Raw genomic sequence first — 21329 nt, 5'->3', positions numbered from 1 at the left:
AAAAGACTAGTACAGTTTTTTTTCTTTCCTGTTCTTGAAATGCACTTTGGTAGAGAGAGGAAAGGAAGTGGGGAAAGAACCTAAATTAAGTCAATTATCTGCTTTTCCTATGCAGGATAGGCTATAGATATTCAGAATGCAGGATCTCTTCAAATAGCCTTATTATTCTTAATTCTAATTTTCCACAGATTTAGATCAATTGTATGTTGGATTTAATTGTTACAGTTTCCACTTTGTGGTGGAGATGTGGTGATGAACTGTCTTGGGAATGTAGCTCTGGATTCTACATACAGTTGTGGAATGCTTACTTACCATATCCTTCTTCTTACACACACAAAAATGTTTATGTTAGAAAGTATGTACTGTGTGTGTTTGCATCACTCCAGTGTATATAGATGCACCTGAGAGCAGAAATGAAGAAAATGTTTGTGGGATCAAATACATTTTCCTACTACTTCCTCCCTCAATTTACAGCCAATTAAACAATGTCTAGTCCGTATTATCAATTATTTTGTAGGCAGTTTATACCAGAGAGTAACCTAAACTTTTCTTTACTTGTAATGATGCTGATAGGCACTTACTATGCTACAATGCTACAGTGATTTTCCTCTAGATTTCATATTGGGTTCACACTGCTTATCTGCACTTATCTTCTGTCTGCATTTGACTAAATACATGAGTTAAAGCCAAGCCCTTTTTTTTTCAAGATACTGAGAAGACCTTACGTACTCATCTACATTAATCTCGTTCTGTAATCTCTTTCTTAATATTTGCCTTTGTAGCAATGCTGATGATGTGAAAAGCAGCAAACTTTAAGCCTTTTATTCTGTATTGAATGCTATTTAATTTTAGGCATTTTTATAATTATGTTTCCATCTTCTACTTCTTCCTGGATTACTTCTTCCTCTTCCATTTCTCCAGTTTTTGCTCATCTTCTGATCTAACCACTTCTTCCGTTGTTGTTTTCACTTCAGATGATGGTGGCCAAACATTTCGTTGTTGAATGTTTAGAAATTAATCTGCCTTCACAAAGCAGGTGTGTGTGCTGAGGTCAGTGAGGGTAAAGCAATGCGTACCACGTCAGATTACACACAAAGTGAAACAGTTAGGCCCTCTAGTGGATTGTCCTTCCTTTACATACATGCCTTCCAGTAGGTCATCGTACCCTTCAATACATTACTCTCATAAAACCTCTTTTGAAAGTGAAAGAAATTTATTCTGGTTTTTAAGTCCACCCTAGGCATTATATTATGTATTCAATATTATAATACTTGTCTCCATTTTTTTTTCTAAGCAGGGCCAGATTTTATCTATGTAATGTACTTTTGACATGAGGACAAGTGAATAACCTGTTATTTTGCTGCCTTCGTTTGCTGATGCAGTATAGATAGCTACATCTTTCTTTACTCAGCTTAGGTGTTACATTCAGCCTAATACAGTATTTATTTTACTGGTTGTATTCAATTAATTGAAGAAGGAATAATGTTTATACAGTACTTAAAATTAAAGTTTCAGTCAGTAATAACCTGAAATGACTGGGAAGGAATATGTAACAGTGTCTAATTCTATATTCTTTCTCTTGTATACATTACTCTTATCTGCTACTTTGAAAAATACAAAGGATTCCAAACCAAAACCAAGAAAGCTCATTTTCAAAGATGAAATTTTCTTCTTTTTAGATAGCTGTTTTAGTTAGAGGATAAGATGCCTTCTCATGAAGGCTCCCTACTGAAAATGTGAGGGAAACAAAAGTATTGGGAACAAACCAGTCATGGTGAGTCCTACAGGATGGCATAGGAACATAAATAAGGCAATTTTTTTCATAAAAAATTAATGGGATAGATAATGAGCTAATGATGCATTGGCCTTCCATGTGGTGATGTTGGTGTCTTTTTAAAGCAAACTGAAAAACACCAGACTATTTAATATAATTCGTAGGCCTAAAGGAGGTCAAACACTGGAACTGCAAGCATTCAGAGGATTTGGATCAAGGTAGATTGGCATGGAGTAATAATAAACTTATGTCAATGTCAGGGGTGCAATATTACTTAATATTTCTTTCTTTTAGAATCTTTGGCACCACTGTTTCATTTTAGTGCCAGTAAAGTTGGGTATGTTGTTTTAATAGCCCTGTTTAACCTGGCAAAGCTAGTCTTACACCTCATATCTGTCAGTTTAGCATGCAGAGGGGCAGACCTCAGAATTCTTTATATATTTCTTACCAGAATGTGCAAAGTTCTATGAATATGACTGAGGTATAGATGGAGGGGCAGAAGTGCTGAACTGGATGACAGTTCTTTTAGATTCATTTTTCTCCCAATTTTTCTTTCATACAATGACTATAACTGGTGTGTTTTGTACTCTAGGAATTTGTAGGTATTTGTATATGCACAGGTGTGTGCACAAACACACGCTGAAGTTTGAGTTTTCGTGTTGAAAACAGTAGCTGTTGAGACAAGAACAAAATGGAGAATGTAGAGCTGGATCGTATTAGGACAACAGCTTGTGGAAATTCTTTTGTGGGATTTGTTGTAAAAGTAAGCCATGTAAAGGAGGCTAATATATTCTGCTTTGACTTGCAACACAACTTTTCATGTAAAATGTTACAGTTTCCATCTTTAATAGTTTAAGCTTTGTGATTGATGAAGTGCTAAGTGACTGAGGGCCCTAACCTACCAGCTAATTAGCATTTGTAGGAAATGTCATAAAGTCTTAGCTCTAATGTAATAATTGGAATCTGTACTTGGAATGACTGGACTGTGCACACTATGTGATATTATCCAGTTTGTGTTAAACTGTATTGCACATGCATTGTGTATACTAGTCTTAACTGTCTTCTAAAGGATGGTAAATTTGCATCATATTAGATTAAGAATATAGTAGCAGAAACAAATGAAGTTTAATTTTGTGTTTAGAAATTTGCATTGGTATCATCACTTGGCATGGGACCACCGCAGAAACTGAAACTTCCAAAACCAGGGTGGTTCAGGAGAAAGAAGAATTTCTTACATTTGCTCTCAACGCATAAAAGCACATTGCTTACGGAAGCAGATTTTATTTTTTTTCGGTTTAATCAGTTAATCCTGGGTGTTGTTATTGATCCCAATACATTCTAATAAAAATGGATCTCTAGTGATTCTGTACTACCATGTGGCCTTGGAACCCTTAAAAGTTGCATATGCTACAAATTGAGGATAGATGGGTAAATACAAAAAGCCCTCAAACCAAAGCAGCGTATCTTTTGGATGCACCTGGCCTGTACGCTGAGACATTGAGAACATCATTAAGATCAGAAGCAGTGATCATTTCCCCTTTTTTAAAAAAACTTTTATTTCTTGTTAGTACTTTATAACCAGTAAAAAACTTAGAAGTGTAAAAGATTGCTACAAAAATCTGTCCTAATATAAGTTCACTCAGTAAAGCTGAACCTGAATGTTCATCCAGATTAAAATCATAGCTATAACAAGTTAATGTAGGCCCATGGACCTTGAAATCCATGATCATTAAAAAGTTTTCGGTCTCTAGTGTCTTTTCAAATGAATTTACTATTCACTAGTAAAGTTAGAAGCCTGACATGTTTTTTTTTTTTTCCCCTGATGACTTGCTTGCAACTGCTGCTTTAGTTCAAATCTTCACTTCAAAAGGAGAACAGCTGGATTGAAACCCTCCGACTACTGAGCTGTTTGAAAGCAATCGCTGTCTTTCTAAGAGAACATCACTGAATTCCTTGAAATTTCATGAGATTACTAAAACTAAAAACTGTTTTACTTAATGTCAGTTCTGTAAACATGGTGAATTTTGAATATCGGAATCATTTTGTGTATTGTAAATCATGGGCCCCCAAGGAATTGAAGAAATATTGACTGCACCTAGAAGAGATGCTGTCATGTATACTTACATTTGTGCAGTTTTTAGCACAGTAGTATAATTCCACTGCTACCTACATTACTAATTAAAACAGTGGATTTACCCATGAAGTGAACTTACACTCATACGTATGAAGTGTAGTTATATGAACAAAAAGGCTTTGTTTGTATTTAGTATGATCTAAAACATGGTGAAATAGAGTAATAAGAGATCAATAAGTCATTTATTCGGAAGTAGTAAATGCATATGTGTAGATTACATGTATTTAACATTTTAAAGACAAATAATTGAGCAGAAATAATGGATAGTATTCCAGATCAAGCTATGTTATCTAGTTTTGAGAGGATTCTTCACACACTTATATGAATTACATTGAGTAGTTCAAGGCTCAGATCATATGTAGCATAAGGAAATGCTCTTAAAAGCAGTATGGCATTTGCAAAGTAGGACTGAGATTAATGAGGTACTTACATAAGGGTTTCATACAGAGAGTGTAGCACCAGTGCTATTGGTGAGGAAGGAAGCTGCCATTGGGATCTGAAATGTCAATACTAATTAACAAAGTTATCTTTAAGTAAGATCTGAAGTTTATTCATGCTGAGGAAGCAGTCAACTCACATGCTGGGAATTTTAAACTGAGTTAAGAGTATTATTATCTTTTCAACTGAGTTAGAGGAAATTTCTTTTGAAGTGTGAAAAAGCTGAGTTCTGTATAGTGTGACTGGGCAAGAAGAAAGCAGAAGTTGTCATATCTGGAAGTTGCAGAAGAACACAATAGTTATTAAGGAGATCGTTACCTATTTATCTAAAAAGGATAAGGAAGAATCAGAGTTACTTAAGAAACATTTTTTTTTTTTCTGTGAAATAGCCTGCCAAGAAATGCAATGGAAGCCTACTGTGGAATTAAATGAGGTTAGAGAATGTAACAAAAAACCAAAAAACGAATCAAACAAAAAACTGAGAAAAAATTTACATTAGACTGAGATCCGGCTGTTTTCTCATGTGTTTGGATGCTGTGCTGTCTGCTGAGGATGAATCCTACTTCCAGTAGGATTTTGCGGCTGGCTTCAGGTTTTTGACCGATGTTCCAGAAAAAGGCCACCAGCTCCTAGCTTCTCTCTCAAACCATGAAATAGTTTTTTCACAACTGCCTGTTAGACAACGTTTACAACAGAAAAGCCAAAGATCCTTAAAGCTAATAAGATTGCAAATTAAATGACTGATATAAATCAGCTACATAGCTCCCAATGACATTTCACATAGAGCCCTGACAGGACAATTATATTCAGAAAGGAAAAATGTATTTGACAATCATTTATAAACTATTAGAATCTTTTTCTCCAGAGATTTTACTGATAACTTTTTAAAATGACCTAATATTTAGATTATTTCTAGAAAAATTTGCCTGGCAATTTTCGCCTAAAATATAATTAGGTATTTGTTTGGAAGACAATTAATGTTATACTGAAATGAAAGTTAAAAAATTAGCAACAGATATTAAATCATAAAAAAGAAATTACAGCATCTTAAATGCTATGATTATTTTTGTCTCATTCAAATTAGTACAGGGAAAATGCTGTGATGAATTTGCTATGGAAAGGTCTTGTGTCTAATTATTACAAAACTATTTAAGTTTTCCCCCGACTGTCCTGACCCTGAGCAGTTCTTGCACACAAAATTTTATGGCAATTTTAAATGGATATTATACGAAGCACTAAAAATAATTCCAGTTTCTGAACAAGTCCTTTGAGACTATTTAATTTACTATTAAAATTACCTAGCAAAGTGATTGGCACTTGCTCCTAAAGGATGATGTCTTCATTGTTTTCACCGTGCTCTGTACATCTATGTGAGTAAAAAAGTGCTGTGTCCTAGGGACACAAGTTGCTACAGGAGCTAAATGGAAGTATTCATTTCCTAAAATGCAAGAAGTAAAATAAGCATTATGTAATCAGATTTAAACATTGATTAGTTTTATATCTTCACTTGCAGTACTTGTTAAGAATGATATCCTGGTTTTGAGTGTCTGAATTTCTAAAAGAAATATGTTCTGTACGAGACTGTAAAAAAAAAAAAAAAAAAAGAAACACTCGTAGATACATTCTCTTCTTCCTTTTTAAAAATCCTCATTTTTTGAGCATGCAAAGATAGATTTACCAACAACCACTGTGCTTTTTCTCTAATGAGATGTATTCCCAATCCAGTCCTGACTTTTTCTGAAATTCTCAGTTGCTAACCCTGTGTTCAGGGAACACACCTTGCTGTGGGCTTCCTGGTACGCAGTGCTCTCTATCTTACTAATTTCAATCCTTTTCTTCAGAGGGTCAATAAAGAAGTTTTAGTGCTGCTTTTTATTTGGACAAGGTAGCTAATTTGAAATATAACCTGGTTCCTTTGCTTCTCTGATGTGGTGAAAGGGTGAACTGTGCAACAAGCCACCAAACACCCTTGGGATAATGTAAACTATCCCGAGTGTGTATTCACATGATTCACTGCTTTTGGAGCTGCATCTCTGACTGACAGGATGAGGTCCCTGGGTTTGTTCAGCCCAGAGCAGGCTCAGGGGAGTCCTCATGGCCCTGCAGCTCCTCACAGGGAGCAGAGTGCAGTGCTGAGCTCTGCTCTCTCGGGACAAGTGACAGGACCAGAGGGAATGGCACAGAGATGTCAGGGGAGGGTCAGGATCTGTATCAGGGGTTGGGGAAAGGTTCTGCCCCAGTGGGCGGTGGGCATGGCCCCAAGCTGCTGGAGTTCAAGGAGCATTTGGACAACACTCTCAGACATAGGGTTTGGATTTTGGGTGATCCTGTATGGAGCCAGGAGTTGGACTCTGATCCTTGTGGGTCCCTTTCAACTCAGTATACTCCATGATAAGTTCAGCTGGTGCATAAGATATGGTGATAAGATCACTGTATGATTTTGAGCCTATTTGGATAGGGATTGTTTCTGTCAGTCTGATACATGAAATACTATCAGTGCCATGACTGAATAACTTACCAATGTGGTAAAGCATCCTGAACATTTGAAATAAGAAAGTAAATTCTGTTGCTTTTGCTTACCTTCTTGATAGGATAAGCAGTTATAGTTCATCTGCAACTTGACCTATATATAGCTGCATTTGTTATATCTGGAAATAAAGAGAGACATTTCCTAATGTAAAAAATAAGCTTATATATAAATGATTGTTTTTTCCAATTTTCTAGTATATAAAACTTCTTTTGTTAGAATACAACCAAGCTCCTTAATTTCTGCATTGTTAGAACTCCTTGATGTTGTCAGTTATGCTTTTCTAGTGGTGTTCAGTCACTGTTGGAATGAGCTAGTCCTTGTGACTCTCATACCTTACTAAATTGGATATTTTATCACTTTTGGAAAAGCATCACCCCTCACCTTGAAGTGAAGCTCTTAGTGGCTATATTAAAGCATGAAGTTCAAAGACTTGAGTATACATGAAGATAAGTTTAATGGCAACGATAAATGAGAATTGTTATCTTCATACTTCTCCCTTTATATTATTGTTACCAGATGTAGCCAAAAATTGTAGTGCCAATTTGGTCAGATTGCTTTGATAATTTTCTTGTTGCCAAGTAGGATGTATTTCTTGGTGGTAGAATCAGCAATGGTATGTTTGAATATGAGTAGAGTAAGTACAACTTCAGAATGGAATCTGAATCTAATTCACTTCGAGCACACCTGACTTTAATTTTTAATGCCCAACTAGGCACAGTACTAAGATCAAAGTGAAAGAAAGAGAATGGAGTAAAGCGGTTTTTGGAAAGTGAAAAGAAAAATGGTATAAAATTGTTTAGTCTTTTATATGTGAAAGAAATATTGGCCTATTTGCCATTTATTTAGGAGTACACCAACAGTAAATCTGCTAAAGGCAATTATGCCAGTGTAAACCCGTATTTATTTGAGAGAAAAATCAGGCCCACTATACTAACTACGTAAGATATGCCTTGATTTGACAGCAGCAATCTCCCTTCGTGTCCCCAGACAGGCTCAGAGGTCTTTGTTGCTCTGTGTTTAACCCCATGCCAAAGTGACTGTACACCAAAGGAACTTCTGTATCTTGCTCTCTGTAGTGCCTATTACTGATCCTGAGTGAGGGTGAGAAGCTGCTGAAGGAATTTCTAAACTATTTGTCTTAAAGCAGTTGCTTGTTGATAGACAGGATTGAGAATACGTAAAAGCGATTTTAAATTCAAGTGAAATACCTGCTGTGACCTATTCCAAAATCTTAATCTGTGGTTAAGTCTGGATTTTTCTTGTGGCTGTCAAGGGAGTCATAAATAGCTTGATTTGAATGTTTATTTCAAAAAAAATCCATGACTTGAGAGCTTGGGACTTTTTGCATGTCATGAGGTGGATGTGACAGTAAGCAGTTGTACAAATGTGAGGAACTTCAAAGTATACAATCTAGACTACGTAGGAAGGTAATAGAAAACAGGAGTTTGCTAATTTAGTTGCTGAAGAGATCATCACTGTGAATTATCCCTGGGAGCTAGTCTTCTAAACAGTGTCAGATTCACAAAACATGATTTCTTTCATGACATTGCAAGTGTACAGCAATTTTCACTGTCAGCACATTTTATTAGTAATTTTCTATACTATCATTTTATGTAAATTAATATAACTCAGCCTTTGTCTTGAAATGTATGAACTGCAGCACTTTTCATAGGCTATGTGATTAACTTGTATTATATTGAAAAGAAAATTCTCTAAGTGGAGCAGTCGAAAATGAACTTTATATATGCTTAGTTCTGGAATACATTCTTCCCTGTGTCAGATGTTTTTTTTAGCCATCATCCAACCCTTTAAAAAGTCTGGACCAATACTAATATCTGCCATTTTCTGAATGGAAATGAGAATGGAATTGTTGTCAGACTGCTGTAGTGTCATTGTTAAGCAGTGTGGATTGCTCAAGTTTTTTAGAAGAATTTTGTAGTGAAAGTTACGCATATGTTCTTCAGGAGAAAGTTTGAATGTATCTGTATTTTTACAAGCTTTGGAGTTATTACAGAAATTAATTTCTGTTAGCCAATGTAAAATATATTGAGATATGGCCCTTAAATATAGGACTTTAAACTGGTCACAGCTGGAAGCTTCTAACACACCGCTTTTCTGAGGGTTATATTTAGTTTGCCCATGGAGAGAGTGTGCATTTCATGTAGAAACAGAAGGCAACATGGAGCTAGGAGGGCTTAGTGCTGTGGGAGTGCACCTGTCAGTTGCTGAAACTTCTCTCCTTCATATATAAATCTTTGAGATAATGAGTAGCATAAAAAGCAAAGAAATATATGTCAGAAATGTGTTCTATCAGTTTTAGTATAGTATGAGGTCTGTCACTGACCTTGCAATAGCAGAACACCTACAAGTGGATATTTAGGATATTAAAATGTATTCTTTTATGATTGCCAAAAGGATGATGAGGATCCTTCATGAATGTTTTCACTGAGGCTGTTCCAGTACGTAAAAAATGAAGAAAGCCAAACAAGTAAGCGTGGATGTATAGATTAATAAATCCCAGACATAAACAACCTAATGAAAAATTGTATTGGGAAATATAATTTCTGTGTCACCGATTTATTATATAATTATTTTCCTATTTTTTAAAAGAGTATTGATAATAGAATCAAGTTGTGTTACATATGTAAACCTGTCATTTTTTAGGAGGAGTTGTATGAAAAGGCAATTCAGTAAAAAATTTTAAAAAGAAGAAAAGAGTAACTTTTCATACCAAAAGAAGCTATCTTAAACACAGAACTATTTCAGATTATTTCTACTTCCTATTCAGACATTTAATTATATTAAAGCATAGCTGTGTTACCGTTGCTGCTATAGAAAATCTAAACTGTTCAACAGATGTTGATTAAAGACATCTAAGTTGCTGCGTTTAACATTTCAGTTTAAGTTTAGTGGTGCTTTGATAGTTTATACATAGAAAGTCTGTCTGGCCTGCAGTTACTAATGGTGAAACTCAATATGTGCATTGTCTTCTGTGCCTGTGTAAGTGCAAATATTGAATTACATCTCCTAGTAACAAGAATCTTATTTCCCTGATGAACAACATTTTGAGCACTTCAACCCTTGATATAAACCTATGTACCATGTGCTAATATAAAATGCTTAAGAAAAGCTGTCTTGAGAAGAAGGGGGCAGGGAGCAGTTTTATTCTTCTGTAAACCTTTTCTTTCATGTAAAGTCATTGCATTGTCCCTTATATGTACATATAGATGCCCTCTGTAACCAGTTGAAGTATAAGGTAACTTTCCAGTTGAAAGGGTTTTGTTATTTCTGGTTAATTCTGGCCTTGCTGCTTAAGTTCTGCAGCTATGTTTTTTTTTTTGCTACATTTTACCTCTGACACTTAAAGAAACTCATATAAAATACTTCCAATGTGAAATTGGATTCTCTGCTACAAGCATTTGAATGTAATTTCTGGGGGCAGGAATGCTCTTCTAGTACAAATCAGCACAGCTGTATTGAAGATACATAGCCATTATTTACAGCAGCTAGGGGGCAGACCTTCAGTTATTTTTGCTTTCAGTGTAAATTTTTTTTGGTATTATATTTTTGTTTACTTGTTTTGAATTATTTTCCATTTCTGCTTCTTCTCTATCTTCAATTTGTTTTTCCCCTTATTTCTTACGCTCAGAGTAAAGAAGTCCGAAGTTTAAGACTTTTCATCTATCATTTTTGATGTACTATATTATCCTTCACTGAGAGTATTTTTACAGAAAATCTGGGTAATAAGATAATATTGAAAACCTCTGAAATAATTTCTAAAGCTGTAGGGAAAGGTATGTAATTAAGGATTGAAATGATAGCAGTTTTAAAGCACTGTACTTGCACCTTTTCTTTTCCTTCGGGTGTGAAGTGTCTGTGATTCATAAATTCTTTCCAAATGAATCTGAATTTAACATTTAGAATCAAGAGCAGTACACTTATCTGAAACTCTGAATTTTCTCAGTGTTTTGGAAGACTAGCTCTCAGGCAGATTATTTAACTGCATGTTTAAAGTTATGATACCAAATATGCTTCATAGCATCATACAGTTTTATGTTATGAAAATATTAATGAGATATATAATCACAATTAAAATGTAATTTATGGCGAGAGACTTTTAACAAAATTAATTGTGGTATGCTGCTGTAAATGGTAGACACTTGCTATATTCACAGTTGTATTTGATCTCGGTTATACTGGTTCATAGAACAGTGTGTTGTTCATTTGTTGTGCATTTATTTTGCTTTATCCAAACACTTGTATCTTTCACAGCTTTCCTTTGGAATCATAACCATAGGAGTTACTTATTTGAGAGATGTGTTGCGTTTCAAATTCAGACCTTACAGGGCATGTTAAATATATTTTTAAACTTACCAGGAAGGGGAAAAAAAGTATTTTCTTTCATTCAAGCTGATGATTTAAATGGTAACCATGAACCATCAGTAGAAATTTGTAGTAATTTTTGTCAAAAACAAAACACAAAACTAGAAATTCTAAAAGTATTCCAATACATATATACATAAATAAAAAGTATAAATAAAAACTGGAAGATTATTTGATTATGATATTGTTTAAATTTGGTGTTAATTCTTTAACTGGACTGTCTACCTGATGTACATGACAGCAGTGCAGCGACTCTCTCGGCTAGAGATTTTATCACAGACTGTAGTACTAGAGTGAATATGGAAGGAGTGAACATACAAGAACAAGATTAAAAGTGAATAAACCTTTAGGTAATATAAAATTTTTCCCAGAATTGATGTTGATTGAAGAAGTATGAAAAAGAATAAATAGGCAACTGCAGTGAAATAAGTCCTAGAATCATAGAATGGCTTAAGTCATAAGGGACCTTATCGTCTAGTTCCGACTCCCCTGCCATGGGCAGGGTTGCCAGCCACTAGATCGGGCTGCCCAGAATCCCACCCAACCTAGCCTTGAATGCTTCCAGAGATGGGGTATCCACAACCTCTCTGGGCTTCCTGTTCCAGCATCTCACCATCCTCTGTGTAAAAAATGTCCTCCTTTCATCTAACCTAAATCTCCCCTCTTTTAGTTTAAAGCCATTCCTCCTTGTCCTGTCACTATGTGACAGTGGAAAAAGTCAGTTCCCTTCCTGCTTGTAAGCATCCTTCAAGTACTGGAAGGCTACAATGAGGTCTCCCCAGACACTTCTCCAAGCTAAACAAGCCCAACTCCCTAAGCCTGTCTTCATAGGAGATGTGCTCCAGGACTCTGAGCATCTTCACAGCCCTCCTCTGGACCTGCTCCAACAGCTTCACATCTGTCCTGTACTGTCCTGTTGAAGAGCACCAGTCCCAAGACGGACCCCTGGAGGTCACAACTTGTGACTGGACTCCACCAGGACATAGAGCTGTTGACAACACCCCTCTGGCTGACCATTCAGCCAATTCTTTATCCACCAAATAGTCCTGCCTTCAAATCTATATCTCTCCAATTTAGAGATAAGGATGTGATGTGGGACCATGTCAAAGGCCTTGCACAAGACCAGGTAGATGACAGTTGCATTTCCTTTGTCCATTGATGCTGTCACTACATCATAGAAGGCCACCACATGGGTCAGGCCCTTGGTGAAGCCATGCTGCCTATCTCGGATCACCTTCTCATCTGGCATGTGCCTGAACATCTTTTTCAGGAGAATCTGCTCCATGACCTTCCCAGGCACAGAGGTGAGGCTCACCAGCCTGTAGTTCCCTGGGTCTTCCTTTCTCACTTTCTTGAATATGGGAGTGATGTTTCCCTTTTTCCAGTCACCAGGGACTTCACCTGACAGCTGTAACTTCTCAAATATGATGGAGACTGGCTTGGCAACCACATCAGCCAGTTCCTTCAGAACCTTGGGATGCAAGTCATCGAGCTCCATAGACTCGTATGCATTTCAGCCTCATGAAGTTGTCTCTGACTTGCTATACTCTTACACTGGGAGGGAGTTTGCTCCTCTGATGCCTGCTTAGAAGTTCAGGGACATGAGAGATGTGAGACGCCTGACTAGCCATGAAGACTGAGGCAAGGAATTTAAGTACCTCAGCCTTCTCCATGTCTGAGGAGGCCAGCTCTCTCTTTTCATTTATCAGAGGGGGTACGCTCTCCTTTGTCTATCTCTTCTGCCCGAGGTATTTAAAGAAACTCTTCTTGTTTTTCACATTCCTCACCAAGTTCAATTCCACCTGCTCCTTGGCCTTCCTCATCCCATCCATGGACATTGGAGAGCATCCCTAAGGAGGATTTGCTTGTAGTGAGAAGGCAGATTTTTATTCCAGAAAAATCCCTTTCCAGTACTTAAAATATATTTTTCAGTATTTTAAATAGAAAAAAAAATGTAATTGAAAATGGGTAAAAATAAATGAGACTCTTTTTTGTAATAAAAGATTAGATTTACTAATTTCCTTAACTTTTTAAAATTGTAACTCAAGATAAGTTATAGCAAATCATTCCTTCTGTTAATTTTTCTAAACTTTTTTTAGTCTTTTTCTGACTGAGACTGTCTTTTTCTGTTTTAGTACTTTTTTTTTTATTCAGTGCTACGCTGTTCTTCAGTAACTACATTGACTTTGTTTAGCAAGTTGTAAAGGGAACTAACTTCATTTAAAGTGAGGTAGAAGGCTTCTTAGCAAGCTTCGTTCTTATGATATTTGGGAAACCAAAACCTGGATCTGCCTTCAGAACAGATTAGCCTCCTATTTTGAACATTATGTTATTGTTCTATTTCTTCATATACTTCTATTTATATATTTGTGTATTTTAAAACAATGCATGCAACATAGTAATGAATGTATATTTTCTTCTATTTTCTATACAACTTTTTTGCTGCCTTTCTCTTCCAACAGTCTGTTACCTTTATTAGACTTGTAATTTTTTAATCTGGTCAAAGTCCCCCAAGTTTTCCTAACTGATACAGACGTTATAGGAATGGGAAGATGAGCAGTAATATACTTTTGATTTATCTCATCTTAAATGATTTGTATTAAAAATATGAGTTTGTCAAAAGAGTTTTTCCGAAAGTGAGTTTACCTTAAAGTATGTTCAAGCTCGCTTCCATGGCTATAGCATATGATATAAATTAACAGTTTTCCATGCAAAATCGTTTGGAAAAATTCTTGCATAAGCAAACGTATCCTATTTAATCTGTAGAAATAATGCAAAACCAACGACAGGTAACAAATCCTCAGACATCTTCAAATACCTGACATGTAGCATTAATCGGAAATGTACTATTTTTTTAGGTTGCAAAAGTAATGCAGGTCATATTTTCAGGTGCTCTGAACTTGCAATTGGGCTAACCTTCAAAAAAAGTTCTGCAATCAGTCATTACCTGGCGGCACATAAAACACTATGAGTTGTAGGAATTCCTATCCAACCTGATTTGAGAATCTGTCCATGAAAAAATATAGGTGGTTATTATAAGAAGCATCAGCTTATTAAGAATGAATGTCCACCTCTTTATTGTGTCATAACTGAAATTATGTGTTATTTCACATTGTATTATTATCTTTACTATCCAGAAAATACCTATTACATTTTGAATTATATCACACTAAATAGATATAATGAGAGCAAAAACTTTTCAGTGGATATCTGACAGTCCTGCTTAGAAGAGTCCAAGAGTCAAGCTGTTTTGTTCTGAGTATTTATTGGTCCCTAAAGAGAAGGAGACATAGACTGAGCATTTCCAGATACATAAGTGGATATTATCAACCCAGGCTTCTTTTGGCCAGCTTCCTGGGGAAGGTTAATTTTAGCATTAAGTTCCAGCTCTTTCTCAGCTGGAGTCTGGCAACAGAAGCAAAGCTTTCATTCCAGGAGCTCCTTTCTGTGTGACAGCCTTCTGCTCTCTTGGCTCAGATTGCCCACTGACCAGCTTTTATAGCCTGTAAAAGTATCAGCTGACTTGAGGGCAGATCCCTTTCTTAAGGAGCCCTATGGGAATTTTCTTCTCTCTCTATATGGAAATCACACCCTTCTCTCTTAAGTCTTGTTCTTTTCACTGAATCCTTCCTGTCGCAGTACATTTGAATAATATATTATGGAAGAAATCTATATTTCACAGTAAGTAAAGATGGATGAAATATTTCCTGCAGTGATTGTGCTGTAATAATAATAAAAACACTTTTCTTTGGAGGAAGAAATTATTTTTCCTTTTTTGAGCCTCCTCCAAATATAAATTGTGTTCCACCACTTTTGCTTCTGTTTCTTGATGCAATAGGATGCTGTCAGTTTCTAAATTCAAATCTGTATGAAATAGCAGACTGATGTTTCTGTTTACAGAATATATATTTTTTTGTATTCGCATGTATGGGAATGAATTAAACAGATGCAACTAGGTAAAGGAACAAGCTCAGGAAATGTTTGACCTCGGATTACTGAAGTGTTAGTTCTAAGTACAGAGGAGCATGGGCGTAATACTGGCCTTCTACTTAAGCACATTGTTCGTGATTTGTATTTGCAAAAGAAGGTAGTTAACTCATTGCTTTCAACTTTTGTTCCTTATTCAACTTCGTAAGGAGTTAACCATGCACACTGCATTGCTATAGAGATTATTCTGGCCACTGAGCAAGGCAGAGATCAAATTTTCATGCAGCCTTTCACAACAGTCTTTACACAGAGCCTTGCCTAACAAAATCGGTAATACGAAGTATGTCATCTCTAGGCTTGACATTTGTTCTCTGTGACATGGTACACTTGGCTGACCTAGAATGTTAATGTAGATTGCAGGGGACAGTATAAACCCGTGGGATATAACTTCGCCATAAATTCTTGGTTGACAGTGTCAATTCTGTATAAATTTAGTATTTTGAGAGTATAGAAAAAGGTGTGTCTTATGTAAGTTACTGGTTTGAGCTGTTTTATTGGAGCTATTTTATACAGAATTGTTTTTAAAAGACACTATATACACTAGTACCGTAAATAATACAAAAACATTATCTAACAAGATTTGGAGAAAAAAGGTAAATTTATTTCAGAAAGAAGTTTCATGTGATAAATGCTTTGGTTTCATTTGTGGACTGATGTAATATTTTGCACTGTAGTATTTATAGAAAGACACTAATTAGAATTTGAAGCCTTACTTTGCATAAACGCTGTGTAAACTAACTTTTCTTCACCCAAAGCACTTTCTGCTTCCTTTGAGACAATGTGACATGAGAAGATTGGCAGCTTTAGACAAGACAAAAGGGAAGGTGTTTCTGTATTTTAGGTAAAATGGGCTCGGTGATTCTTAGTAATGTAAAAGTGGATTTAAAAATTCTTTAATGTCATAAGAGTAATGAATAACCATAAAAATGTTGAAGCACATTATTAATCTGACCAGCTCTATAATCCTAATGGCAAAACCTTGATGAGCTTGAAGAAGCAGAGGATGTGTAGAAATGGCGGCACTTTGGAGGGATCCAATGCAATTGTACCCTAGGAAGAAGTATTTTATTTATATTTTTTCTATTTTCACATCTTTTCAGTTTAAGATCGTGAAGTAGAGCAAAATTCTGAGGGATTGTTCTCTGGATTGTGTGAGCTGGAGAGGCAGCACAAGGGTAATTAACCAGCTCATGAGCTTCTCTATTGCTCTTGTCATCAGGTTACTGTGAGGCCTGATATCTGAAGAAGCATTTGATTCATAAGCTTCTTTGTGATGGTCATGGGGCAGCTATGCTTTGCTACTTTTAGCTGCAGTCCTGAAGGAAGTCAGAAGTAAAAAATACTATACAAACTGATTAATCATCTCTCATTTAAAAAAAAAAAAAAAAGGTTTTCTCTCATGAAAATCTTATAAACCCATTGATTTGGAGATGCTGTCTCCTTGGGCACAGTCATATCCACTCTGTATCATATCCAGGCGCTCTGCAAATATTGTGAATTGAGAACATATTGTGCGCCAAGCAGCTACAAATAAAAAAGCTTTATTCTGTAGAGAAATAATCAAGCATTTTGATAGCTATCGAAGCTGCTTATTAAATCCAAGAGTATTTTAGCACGTAATGATAAGATTAGCATGCCTTTTTCCAATTACCTTGATAAATCCAAAGATTTGTCCAAATCTTGTACTTTAGTAAATAAGTTCAGTCACAAGCAGCAAGTTTTTTAATAATGTATTGAAGATTTTTATATTATAAATTCTCAATATCACACTCATTTGAACATCCAGAATCTGTTTTCTGACTAAAAAAAGAATTAGTTATGACACTTATCTGTTTACTGTGTTTACCTACTTAAAAGGAAGAAGAGGTGGAAGGAAAGTAGTGAAACTGAAACACTTTGAAGCACATCTCTTTTGTCAGTCCCGTGATGTCAAACTGTTTAAGCAAATGATGTTCCTCAGTGAGCTCATTTTGTTAGCTGAAGTCATGCTAAAAATGAAAAATGTCATTAGGTTGTATCATGAATGTCAGTTAAAAGCTATGGAACCATGGCTCCATCCCTCCCAGGGTGAAACTTCAGCTAGGTGCTTTAAAACTTGTTAATGCAGATTTTGAAATACTTGAACATGATATTTAATAACTACTACATAATTGGGTAACAATTTATGAATAAAAATCTGTAGTGCTTTCTAAAAGCTATTCAGGTGTCTATTGAGCTTTAAGGTAGTAATATTTCTTACAGGGATGGTAGGGAAAAATATTTTCAGTTTTTTTCATTCTAAATAGTCATTCAGACTAAGGATGTTTATTTCCTTAGAAATTATGCATGGACAAACACATGCACACATAATTGATAATGAAAGTAACTTTCTTTTGAGAACTTGTGTTACTGTAGAGTTTTAAAAGCTGTCTGTTGGTGAGATTTAATTTAATCCCTTGAGTATTTAAGAACCAAAAAGTAGCAAGATTAGCACTTGCTGTTTGTTGACAGGATGCCCCATAGGAAAGACATTTATCTGTAAGGGTGTTGGTTTTCTAAATAGGAATAATGTCTGTAGTAAGCTCTTAGAATATGTACACTTTGTGAAATACAGAAAGAGTGGAACAATTCCTTTTAATACAGCTCATGGTACAGGTATGTGGCAGTTTACATAGGTAAAAATTACATGTTGGCAGAACTACACAGAAACTCATTTCCTGTCAGACAAAAATATAAATTTTTGAGGATAAATAAAGTTGCAGCAGTTCTTGTCATAACATAAATGCTCAAAAATAGACTATTATTCAGGAATAGCATCATATTCTTACATACATGCCTGTTGCCAGTATTTGTTAGAGGGTGACAGAGGTTACCACAGGGTTTATTGTTCTTTCCAGGTTTAAAAAGCTCAGGAGGAACACAGTCATATTTGGTGTTCCAAGGTGTTAGCATCTGAGCCTGCTCAGTCTCTGCCTCCTCTAATGAGGCCTTTTTGAGAGAACTCTTTGTGATTTGCCAGTCATAAACTGTTATCTGCATTAGCAGATCTTTGCTAATGTCATGCCTATCCCAACAAACAAAAACTCTGTGGTACTTGTTCTCTTCTCCCTTCATGTACCCCAGTGTGGTCCTGCTACTGTCAATGTATTTTCTTCAGATTTATATGATACAAATAGAAGAATGATCAGATCCTTCCCTCTGGTTTTATCTATGGACTGTGCATCAAATGACTTATTTTAAAGCAGTTGTGAATCACTGGGGATGTTTTTAATTTGCTGCCTGTTCTCTTTACCTCTGAGGAAAGAATTTTGTAAATGCTGAATAATTTTAGAACATGTTTTCTTGGTTAAGGGTTGGATCATATTTTAAATTAGTTTTAAAAGGAAGGAAATAGTGTAAATGCTGTGGAATTCAGATAAGCACTGTGTGTAGGAAATAAGTACTTTAATTTAGGGTGCCTAGAATTGGTAGGTCAAGCTGATGATAATAAAGGACCAGATCTTAACTTTGTTTCAGAAAACATGTAATCAATATTCACTCTCCTGTGTTATTTCCTCTTTGCTTGAGAATTTATTTTGGTTAAGCTGAAGTGTGCAATTGCTTACATATTCCACAGGGTGTCATGAGGCAGTTGTTAGAATCATTAATACTTGGATGAAAGTAAGGAAAGAAACTCAGTGTGCAGTCTGCTGAATGCCAGTTAATGTAATTTTAGATGTGACTAATACACATGCCATAAAATAAAAAGTTCTTAACTCATTAACACATGTATCCTATTTCTGTATCTGTATAAAACATACACATGAAGAAAAATATTACTAGAGATCGTTTACAAGAACTATTCTATGCCAGGTTTTCACCAAACCGTTTCTAAATATACCTTAGTGTTTTATAGCTTACAGAACAAGTGGAATATTTCTGCCCATAGTAGTAATCTGACATACCAGACCATGTATGTATAGAATAGTAAGTTAAAAAATACATTTGCTTTTACCTTGCTGATATAAAGACTTTCTAATTGAAATCTACTCCTTCAAATTTACTTTCAAATTTTATTTTAATTTTATTTTCTTTCTATTTCTTTAAAAATTAAATTTATTTAAACTTCATACAATACACATATCTGTGCTTCAGACTGCATAATTTGTTAATTATGTGCTACGTTTTTTTGCACGTGGGGACCAAATTTTTTATTGTCATAAGTTTTGAGTGCTGTGTAAATGCTCATGTGAAGAGTTAATTTTCAGATTTCTAACAGAAACTTAAATGCAGTTTAACAGTAATTATGGAGAATCCAGATTCTGTTTAAGTCTGAATTGCTTGAAATGGAAATCATACTGGCCATGAGAAGAATAACGTTATTTTATAAAATGAACAGAAAAAGTTAGTGACTTGTCTCATAGTGTTTATGTACTGTCCATCTGTATGTTTAATTTGAATAAGTTGAGTGTATCCTTCTTTTCAGTTTCATCTTTATTTTTTTATCCTTCATAATAACCATACATTATGAAATTATAGATTTTATGTAATCTTTGACATCTTCAGGACGTAGGAAGTTTGCATTTGCTGAAATGGCTTTTTTTTATTCATTAAGATAATTTGATTGAGATGATTGAAAGAATATTATACACTGCTTTTAACACTGAAGACAGTCATCTATTTACAGTTACACAGCTCTTCTACAGAGTTTAAAGTCTGTATTTAAACTCTCTCACAGGGGAAAAAAAAACTCAGTGCTCAACTTTATGCACAAGGTGCATGGAGTGCACACTGCCATCAGGATTAGGAAGGCTACCATGGTTCCTTGACTGATCAAGAATATATTATGATTAAGTTAAGATTTATTTATAAAGATTTCATTAAAAATGCCTTTATATATAGATATATAACCTATATAACAAACATATATAATATAAAATATAAAGAAATACAAAATGTATTTGATACCATTTTTAGTTTCTTCCTTATTTGAGATTCCATATTTTACTGGAAAACTGGAAGTATGTTCTTGATAATCTAATGAAAATGTTCCACAACTACAGTGCTCCCCAACTTCTAATAACACTTTACAATCCACACTGCTCTGTACCTTGTATAATAGTGAAAAGCCATGAGCTTATTTCATTTTTTAATGAAACTCTGAGTAATTTGTACTGTCCGCTGGTACTATCCATAAACTACTACTTTTCTGTATAGTGGCTTTGAGTGGTTGTTAGCAGAATACGTATTCATAGTCACTTGCTTTGTTCTATACTGTGACAGATTGCCACTCAGAAATCAAGGCTGACAAGAAGAGAGTCTCAGCCAAAATTTCTGGTACTGCAAGATCAGTCAATACAGATAGATGAAACAGAGTTGCTGTGTATTTCTGTTATCATTGAGAGTCATAGCACGTGATTTATTTTTGTTGTACCTTCTGAAAGTGTGGTCTGGAGAGCAGTAAGGCAGTATGGCTAAGGCCTGGAGGTTGTGTGTGTGTTGATGTCAGGGTAGCTGGATTCCTGCTCTGCTGTCCTGTAATGTAATGTCTTCTGAAAGAAAATAGTGTTTATTTAAAATCCATGATAGGAAAGAAAACTAATTGTATAGGATGACATGCATTATGCTCTGTGGTAACACATTTGATGCCTTCTGACATCTGTTCTCCTTATCTAATGCTTTTTTTGACAGTCTTATGTTATGTGAAGAAAACTTCAGAAATAGAATATTTTAAACATTTTCTACACATCTTACATGGTAAAGCAGTTAAAGCCGGGAGACCTCGTTATGTTCTCAAGGTCATTTGCAGACATGGGAACGTGACCTAGGTTTCCATATGCTGTAATTCATAAAGTCTTTGAAAATGAGAATCAAAACAAAGTATTGTAAAGGTGAGCGGGGGAAACAAGTAAAGTAATGAATGCTGTACTAAACTTCTACTACGTTCTTCTGCTTTGTAAACTCCCATGGAGTTTCATAAACTTTGTAGAGTCAGTTCTTATTTGCACCATGTGTGTTTTGCAAGAGCCATTTGTTATTTAATTTGTTTGTTCTAAGACAATAGATTGATAAACATGTCTGCTGAAACCATATACCTTTCATTTATCTGTTAAACATACAACAAG

The 21329-nt window shown here is 35.3% G+C and overlaps 1 protein-coding gene across 3 annotated transcripts in view; it reads left to right on the top strand.

The window, feature by feature from the left end:
- ERC2 (ELKS/RAB6-interacting/CAST family member 2) overlaps window positions 1-21329 on the top strand; it is a 456034-nt gene that overhangs the window by 140751 nt on the left and 293954 nt on the right. The window lies entirely within an intron of this gene.

Source organism: Numida meleagris, chromosome 11 (genome assembly GCF_002078875.1).
Source record: "Numida meleagris isolate 19003 breed g44 Domestic line chromosome 11, NumMel1.0, whole genome shotgun sequence".
Taxonomy (NCBI): Eukaryota; Metazoa; Chordata; class Aves; order Galliformes; family Numididae; genus Numida; species Numida meleagris.
This window is presented reverse-complemented; position numbering and strand designations above follow the sequence as displayed.